This window comes from Macrobrachium rosenbergii, chromosome 36, assembly GCF_040412425.1.
Source record: "Macrobrachium rosenbergii isolate ZJJX-2024 chromosome 36, ASM4041242v1, whole genome shotgun sequence".
Classification (NCBI taxonomy): domain Eukaryota; kingdom Metazoa; phylum Arthropoda; class Malacostraca; order Decapoda; family Palaemonidae; genus Macrobrachium; species Macrobrachium rosenbergii.
This window is the reverse complement of record NC_089776.1, coordinates 22,360,062-22,370,124: the sequence shown is the minus strand read 5'-3', so window position 1 is coordinate 22,370,124 and position 10,063 is coordinate 22,360,062. Positions and strand designations below refer to the sequence as shown.

The 10,063-nt window shown below is 39.1% G+C and overlaps 1 protein-coding gene across 1 annotated transcript in view; it reads right to left on the bottom strand.

The window, feature by feature from the left end:
- The window catches only part of LOC136825012 (uncharacterized), a 358,497-nt gene that overhangs the window by 121,888 nt on the left and 226,546 nt on the right, over positions 1 to 10,063 (bottom strand). The gene's annotated exons all lie outside the window — the stretch shown is intronic.

The window sequence follows — 10,063 nt, the reverse complement described above, 5'->3', positions numbered from 1 at the left end:
ACTACGATTTTTTTACTGACAGTATTGTAAGGGTTTACAGTCCTAAACAGCTGAACATGATGATCAGCACATGATTATTATTATTATTATTATTATTATTATTATTATTATTATTATTATTATTATTATTATTATTATTATTATTATTATTATTCAGAAGATGAAACCTATTCATATGGAACAAGCCCACACGGCCAATTGACATGAAATTCAAGCTTCTAAAGAATATGGCGTTCATTAGTAAGGAGTAACACGAGGTAAAGGGAAATACAGAAAGAGACCCCAATTATAAAAAAAATAAGTTAACAAGTAGATGCAAATGTATTAAAATGCAAGGAGAACAGTATTAGGGTAGTAATGCATTGCACTTTTGCTTGAACTTTTGATGTTCCAATTGCACGACATCCTCTGGGAAGCCGTTCCATAGTCCAACGGTGTGAGAAATAAAGCACCTCTGGAACTGAGAAGTTCGACAATGACGCACATTTACTGTATATTGGGGATGCCGTCCAGCGAATCTGGTTGTCTCGGCAGGTAAAAGGGATCAGGGATTAACTGTGAATGTGAAAGATCTCTGTTAAAGTACAACTTATGACAAAGTGACAAACAAGAGACCACCCGTCGATGGTCAAAGTCATAACTACTACTATCAGGAAACAGAAACCTACCACCACGAACCACTCTATCTAAAAGAGATAAATCTCTGGCAGAAGCAGACATCCACACCGGAGAACAATAATCCAGTAAAGGAAGCACAAATGACGTAAAACAGGTTGCACTGATTTTATCACTGCTGTAAATATATGAGGCCTTACAAACAATACCTAACTGTCGTTCAGCATTTGCTGAAACTTTCATTAGATGTTTCTCAAAAGTTAGATGTATCACAGGTTACATGTACCTAGAATAGTTAAAGCTTCAGACTTATTCAGCAAAGTTCCATTCACCTGAAGGGGAGGATGGGGTGGGAAATCTGTACGAGATCTGCTAATCAAGAGTGTTTTCGTTTACTGGAGTTCATTCTCATACCCCACCGACTATACCATTCCCTGATCAGGTCCATGTCCCGACTGAGGCTGAGGACAGCTTCATTTCTCAAAAGTGGAGACTTTACTACCCCACAAGTGTTGCATTATTGGCATATTGAACAATCTTGTTTTCCAGGCCAACAACCATGTCACTTGTATACACTAAAAATAACAGTGGACCGAGAACACTGCCCTGAGGAACTCCGGACACAATAGGTCTTGGTTCACTGAAGATTCCGTCCAGAGCAACTCACTGTCGCCTACCTGTAAGGAAATCTTATCCACCCACTCCAAGATTCTGAAGTTTATAAATAAGTGCCTTGTGATTTGCTAAATCGAAAGCAGCACTAAAATCTATCTGAACTACTCTGCACTCAAAACCCTTATCAAGGTTCCCTTGCAAATGGCATGCCAAGTCTAAAAGAGCATCGCAGGTACCTATATGCATATTGACTATCAGCTAACATTCCTTTAGATTCAACATACTTATATAGTAGTTTAAAAATAAGTTAAGCATTTTTGGAGAGCACACGGAGAACAGAGATTGGCCTGTAGTTACTGCAGTCTGGAGATATGCCACTCTTTGGAACAGGCTCATCCGCAAAGATACTATGTGGACATAAAAATCTATAGAATCTACTAAACTTGGGAGACAACACACTAGAAACTTTAAAAAAAAAACAAAGGGAAGAAACCACCAGGGTCTTCTCCACCCTAGCTATCAAGATCATCCAGAATGTTTTTAACACCCCTACACTGAAATGCAAATTTTGTAATAGGTTCAGGATACCAAGTATCAGGGAGAGGGGCATTCTCAGCTGATTGCTTAGCTTCAAAAGCTCGATGAAGCAGTCCAGTCTTTTCCATAGGGCCAGTAACCAATCTACCATCATCTGTTAGTAATGGTGGAATGGAATGCGAGGCTGACCCAAAGACAGATGAGGCCAATTTGGTTCACCACAGATGAGGCTGAGTAATTCTTTCAAGTTTCCTCTTCAAGGAATTATTGTAATTTCTCTAGGCTGTATGGTAAGTTCTATTTGCAGCACTGCGAGACTCAACAAAAATGTTGTAATTTGCATTTGAGCGATTTCGTCTCCATGTATTGAATTTGGTCTGTTTGTCATGGTAAGCTCGTCTACATGTCCTGAATTTGATGACCTCCTGGGGACGTATCTTATTAAAATTGCCATCAGCATTTCATTTAACTTCTTGGAATTAGGATCTAATATAGCATCTGAAATATTTAGTGCCTGACAAGCTTAAATAATGCCATCCCATTTGGCTCTGGATTTTAACCAGACCGTTTTTCCAATAGTGGAATTAGGAATGTACTGACTGACAGATATGTCCATCTCAATGGCGCAGTGATCAGAAGTGTCTAAATATTCACAGGCCTTGGACTTCACAATAGCTGGAATATCTGTGAATATGAGGTCTAATCTATCACCTGAAATGTGCGTGGGTCCCTCAGTTAGCAGGACAAAATCGGAGGATACACAGAACTCAGAGCTGATCGGCCATGTTTATCTGTGGAATGTGAATTTAGCCACTCACTGTGCTTTGCATTAGTCTCCACAGATAACGAATGAAGCTTTTAAATCCTGTGACTGAGCCATACTAATCCTCTCCAAAGACAGTCGCATCTCGATTGTGGTAAACAGCAGATACATAAACATTACAGAATTTACTGAAAATTTTAAAACAAGGAACTTCATGGCAACTACACTCCAAATTTTTCTCACGGCGAAGAGGTCGTCCGGACTTAGAGTATACAGCCATGCCTTGCGTGTGTGGGATGTTATGACGATAAATAAAATCAAGGCCATCAAACCCCGGGATTAAAAACTCGACCTTTGACTTGTTACTACTTAAAAGTCTCAGACAAAAACAAACAAACCGTAGTTACGGGCGTAACTCTGGAGATCAAGGAAATTTGACCTGAAGCCCCAAATATTTGAGTAAAGTACTCTGCAATTTTTCTTAGTGTAAAGAGTAACAGGCCCAGGGTTCAGCTCCATGTCTCCAGAAAGAACTAAAATTAACAACATAAAACCAGAATCAAAACTAATAAATAAAATCATAACAATAGTAACATCGTAAAAATCAACAAAACAGTAAATAACAGTATACCATCAACAACAGTATTTACATTAAGAGTGTAAATTAACGTCACCATACATCATTAACAAAAGCGCCCAAAGAAACTGATCAACAATGTGGGGCCGGAACAACTTGTAAGGCAAAAGAATACAAATAATCGAACTATAATTAATCAAGGACCTGGAACATGAGAGAGAGAGAGAGAGAGAGAGAGAGAGAGAGAGAGAGAGAGAGAGAGAGAGAGAGAGAGAGAGAGAGAGAAATATATACTGCACTGACCTCGAAGACGAAATTGCTTAAGAAACGCCAAATAAACAAAGAACTAAACATTTCCCAAAGACCGTTCATAAATCTTGCCCACTTCCACCACAGCAGTCCATCATACATTCGAACTCATCTTTGTGTTTGGAACGGAGGCAAATTCCCATCGAATAGAAATGTGGCCTGAGACGCGCACAGGCTGCACGGGCTTATTTCCAGATGACGTTGATGTTGTCAAGTTAATTAGCAAATCAGACTGAACTACCAACTCCTGAGCACCCATTGAAAGAAGGAATGACCGAAGTTTGCTTGGCCCATAAATCTATGAAACTGTTCAAATTGCTACGCGCCGCCTACGCTACGGCTGAGTTCAAGGCGGCGAAGGCCGTAAATACAAGTTGGTTCATAACTTTGGGAGTCGATGAAACGCCAAACTTTACCTGAGGATTCCGTAATTGGTTGGGAGGGATACCACTTGAGTGCCAGCCTCTTATAAAAGCAACTTGCGGAGCCTCCTATGTGCTGAGACTCTCATTTCACTTTCCCTTTGTTTTGAAATTTAACGATGCAGAAAAAACTGATGATTAAACCATGCAGTATGTTTCAATTTTCTTTTCTTAAAGAAAAATTTTCTTAACAAGAGGAAGACTGGGTTCAGAGGGTCACATGAGGCGATAAGCATTTACCGAGTATGGGAGAAGCGGGAAAACAGCAATAATAATAACTGGGGAGAGAGAGAGAGAGAGAGAGAGAGAGAGAGAGAGAGAGAGAGAGAGAGAGAGAGAGAGAGTTTGGAATTTCTCTTGGACACGCTTTCAACGAAGAAATAAAATTCCGTAAAGATAAAACGTAGTTTAGGAATTAACAACTTATTCAGTGAACAGGCAAACCACAAGCTCAAATAGCCATAACACGATAAATCGCCAATTTTCAAAATCCAATCCTCATCATTTCTGCCTCATTCATTCCCGATCATCGACCATCTTTTTCCCACGAACTTGGGGGAAAAATACCCCCCATCCTCTCGAGCTCATCATCATCATCATTTTCCTCTTCCAATTCGCGAAAGCTGTATTCAACAGCCAGGGGTCCCCCTACCATCCACCGAATATCCGTGGTCACCATCTGGCACAACCTTACCTTTAATACCAATGACTAGAAATTATCCGCTTCCAAATGAAAATGTTTCTGCAATTATAACAGAGATGCCATGTTGCAAGTCCACGTTGCAAGTCGCATAAAGGTTCGGTGGGCGAGATGGCAAACACGAACATGACTGCTTCTTTGTGGAAGGACGTTTTCCTTCACTCTCAGATGTCACATATCTGTCTCTGTAACTTCCATGGTTTGACGTTAGTTTTTCTTTGTCATGTGGAAGAACGTTAGATCGACGAAGTTAAAAATGAACTTTCTATTAAGATTTTCTTGCCAACGCATCTACCGAAGTCAAATGGAAATACATGTTTCCTACAATAATCTTTATACCCATCTGATATCTCCTGAATATACTCGTTTCCCTAAAGCACCTAGAGTCATCTCTCTAAAACTCTTGGACATACTCGTCTCATCATAGCTCCTAGAAACACCCATTCCTCAATCAAAAGTTCAAAAGAAATATTTAAAACGTAATGAAAATTAATGTCGCTCAAAACCTACTGAAAGTAATTGTCTCCTAATAGGTGCAGCACATAACAGTCACCAAGAATCTCAAGGTAAAACTTGCCCTGCAAAATTTCTTGGGGATAATGAGACATAGTAACACAAGCACCTCACAAAGAAGCTAGAGATATTATCGAAATCCCTTTTGAACACTTCTCTTTAAATCCATTCTTTCCATATTACTAGCCTAACAATACAATGAGCTAAAATCTTCAATATAACGCTAGCAATAAAATTCAGAAGATGTATCAAAAGAAATTAATACCCACGATAAAGACAGCTGAAAAGAAAATGGTTACGCAACTGAATTCATGATCAGTTCTCTTGAAATGCTCAGTGATGTTCATGATCACTGTACTATTCACATGGAAAACGAGCTCGGCAATCTCCAGATATTAGCTGGTGGTAAAATGTCAAGAATAATGAAACACCCGTCATCCATTTTACAGCAGTGGCAAAGTAAAAGGAGATCGAATATCTTGGAATGAAATTAGGACGACAATAGCCAGTGATTAAAGGCAGCCACTTGATCACAGGTACCAACAGTCCTAGAGTAACTTCCAAACCATTTTTCTAAGATTCACACTCTAAAGGTCTGCAACCCTTCTGCAACAACTAAGGGCTGCAAACAACGAATAAGAAAAAAAGAAAGGTCAAGAGTGTCACTCCCCATGAACGCAGTTACAAGATCTGGCTACAGACAAAAACAATTCAATAGGTGAATGGCTGATGTGCAATAGACTGCCATTGAAATTACCAGTAAGAAATAAAACTGTGATAGATACAAAAAAGTTACAAATCTATCTGGGATTTCTGAGCTAAGGTTTATTTAGGTTTTCAATATTAGTGATCACCCTTACATTAGAGCTTGTACTAGCAGCTTTTCCATATGGCACTGGGGAAGCACAAGATAAAAAGAAAAAAATGTGCTCGCCTTTTACATATCAATAGAAACCAAGAACAAATACTTTCAAGAAGAATGGGGGACTAAACGTTCACGTTTACCATTTGATGTGAACAAAATAATAGGAAAATGTTATGTTCTGTTTCACTTAGACCAAACCCCGGAAAAACTGTGAATTCTTAAAAACCATAAAAAAAAAGTGGTGCGGTAATTTATACAAATCGGCGAAATACAAGAGCGAAGTCTAACTCCTAGCGTTATTGAACTGGAAGGGATTGTTCTTGAACAATCAGAGAATATTGAGAGCTGACCGCTAGTTTCCCGCAATTCATATTTTGCTCTGTATGTCGAAAACACATTTTCTACAAGCGTTCCCTTCACAGAGATTATCATGGACTAAACAAATTCAGTGCTTCTAACAAATATGACCTGACAATAGAAATTAATTAAAGATAAAATAACGAAAAGAGGCAATCGTAATTCTAGAATCACGAAAGAGGTCGCCGAGTCGTACTATCCGACAACCAGCGAGCACTTCAGCGTCGTTATAATCGCCACTGATTCGCGGATAGTGATTACTTCATTCAAAATAAATGCCAAGCAGGAATCATCAACATTTATAATGCTCGTTCATGGAAACATTTGTTCCATGAACTGGCGAGTGACTAGATCAAAACTGCAGTGCGCTATTGATCAATATATCACAATTTTGCCTCTGATTTTATAACTGACAATAACAAAATGGGACTTTCATTAGCAGTGGCCTTACAATTTCACCTGACTTAAAGGGTAAGACAGGTCTTGAAAGAAGGCCAAAGTGAAAGATAAAATTAAGGCAAGGGTAAAAGTAAAATTAAGACGTCTGGCTGAAAGCAGGCACTTGAAAGAAAGTCCAAGGGAAAGTTAAAATTAAGGCAAAGGGTAAGGTGAAATCGACATATCTGAATGATAGCAGACACTTGAAAGAAAGCCCAAGGGAAAGTCAAAATCAAGGCAAGGGGTAAGGTGAAATTGAGACATCTGAATGATAGCAGGCTCTGGAAAAAAACCAATGGAACAGTTAAAATTTAGGCAAATCGACAAATGTGAATGATACCAGGCACTTGAAAAAAAGTCAAAAGGATAGTTAAAATTAAGGAGAAGGGCAAGGTAAAATTGAGACATCAGAATGATAGCAGGCACTTGAAAGAAAGCAAAACGAAGCGTAAAAATTGAGTCAATGGGTAAGGTGAAACTGAGGCATCTGAATGATAGCAGGCACTTCAAAGAAAGCTATAAGGAGAGTTTAAATTAAGGCGAGAACAAGATAAATTTGAGGCATCTGAATGGTAGCAGGCACCTGAAAAAGCCAAAGGGAGAGTTAAAATTAACGCTAAGGTCAAGGTTAAATTGACACATTTGAATGATAACAGACACTTAAAAGCAAAGCAAATGAGAGTTGAAAATGAAGCCAAGGGAAAGGTAGAATTCAGACATCTGAAATCCGAAAGCAGGTATTTGAAAGAAAGGCAAAGGAAAGTTAAAATTAACGCAAATTGTAAGGTATAATTGAAACAGTGTTAAACAAAGATTAGTCAATAAATATGAAGTTGAAATTAGGGGAAAAGGAAAAGTATATCTAAGACAGTTTTAATGATAGCAGGCACTAGAAGATTAGTACTGTTAAAATTATGAGGAAAGGCGAGATATAAATGAGACAGCTGTATTATGAGAATTAAGGTACTTAAAAGCAAGCCAGGAGGAGATTTAATAACTAAGCAAAATGCAAGTGTTAATCGAGAGAGCTTTTACGCTAGTGGGAGCCTGAAAAAAAACCGAACGAAGAGTCGAAATTAAATTTCAGGACAAGTAAAAGTTGGTATTTGAAAGCATGCCAAAGTGACAGTTAAAACTAACAAGGTAATGGCAAGTTATTAGTGAGCAGTAATGTTAATGGCAAGGTGAGATTAAAAGTTAAGTATACCTTAGTTTTACCAGACCACTGAGCTAATTAACAGCTCTCCTAGGGCTGGCCCGAAGGATTAGACTTATTTTACGTGGCTAAGAACCAATTGGTTACTTAGCAACGGGACCTACAGCTTATTGTGAGATCCGAACCACATTATAGCAAGGAATGAATTTCTATCACCAGAAATAAATTCCTCTAACTCTTCATCAGCCGGCCGGGGAATTGAATTCCGACCCATCGAGTGACAGTCCGCAGCTCTACCGATTCTCCCAACAAAGAGCTTGCAAGGTGAGATAGTAATGTTAGTAGGCACTTGTAAGCAAACCACGAGGAAAGTTATGGGCAACGGAAAATTGAGTCATTTGAATGAAAGCAGGCATTTGAAAGAGAGCCAAAGGAGGGTAAAAATTAAGGTAAACGACGAGGTAGCACTGCGACAAAAATGGCAGTAGGCACTTGAAAGTAAGCCAAAAGGAGAGTTAAAATCAAAATTATATGCAAGTGAAAATTGAGACATCTGAATGATAGCAGATACTTGAAAGCACACAATAAAAGAGCTAAAACGGAGATAAAGGACACGGTATAATTGAGACAGTGATGTAAGCAGGAAGCTAAACGAGCATTGAATTTAAAGTTAAGGGCCAGGGAACATCAGGACATCCGAATGAAAGCAGGCACTTGAAAGCAAGCCAAAGTGTTAACATAAGGTAAAAGACAAGACATAATCCAGCCAGATTTAATGTTAGCAGGCACTCGAAGGCATGCCAAAGGGGGAGTCAAAATTAAGGTAAGGGCCAAATTACAACAGACAGGTTTAATAATGGCAGGCACTTGAACACACGTGGATAAGGTAAAAGGCAAGCTAAAACTTTAGCAGTGGAGTGACAGCAGGCCACAAGAAAGGAAGCCAAAAGTGAAAGAGGCCAAAAGAGTTAAGGGTAAGTAACAGAATCGTATAAGAGGACGTTAGGATCTCTCCTCCTCCACCTCCAAGGACGGTCTCTGGCCTATACTGAAACCGATGAGATGCGCAAGACCACTGAAGGACCACAGAGCGGGACTAAGGTTAATCTAGTTCAGAGACAGGAGTTGGCAGAAGTTACTGCCTAGAGAAGAGGGGAGGAGAGACAACAGGAAGATAAAGCCAGACATTGAATTGGCAAAGGCAGCTTGGGTGTAAGAGATGATTGACCATAGTGTCGAGTCTTTCAAATTTCTTCCAAATACACATACACACACACACACACACACACAGAGGGAGAGAGAGAGAGAGAGAGAATAAAAAAAAAATAGATCCAACAATGGTGAGCGGAGTCCGACGGATAATGACTCATCAAAAGCAACGGTGGAGTGGCACAAGGGGGAATGGGGAGTGGAAGAAACAAGGAGGGGGAGGGGGAGGAGTAGGAGGAGGAGGAGGAGGAGCAGGACGGAAAAGGAGGAAGTCGAATGAGTAAGTGAGCAGTAACACCAGAAGTAGCGAAACGTGATGAAGGATGCAACAAACTCCTCTCCCAGAGAGGTTGCACACATTCTCAGACTTCTCAAACAGCTAAATTTCTTATAACAAAAAGTCTGAACAACATTTTACTTCCATTTTTCAAGATCTCCACAAAAAAGGGTCCTCGACGTTTCAAGATGAAATGTAATACAATTCGTTATAGAATATTAAAAAAATATATATATACTATTATAAACAACTTGGTCCGCTATTTATTTAATCCATGACCAACTGTGGAATTTTTCAAAGCAAACCCTGGATATCAAAAGACAATATATTACAGCTTTTCCTGACGTCAAAATAACAATCTTTAATATATCACTTAAAACAGTACTGGATGCATTATGTAACATCCTGTCTGAGCCTAAATCAGTTAGGAACGCCTATTCATGCCAGTTATGCAGATATGTGTTAAATGCTGCAGGTATTTCATAATTTCCCAAATAAACCCAAATGGCAACAGTCGCGATTTGTATTTCGGTAACCAATACTTTAGGACATTTAGGTAAATACCAAGATGTAAAACGTTGGCATAATAGACACGTATTCCATAGAAGATCCACGTTACAACCATAAAACTGTCTCTAAAAAATATATGATCAATATAAGAGTAAGTCTTTTAAGAAGCGACTGAATGAAAATGAGGCAACACAAAAGGA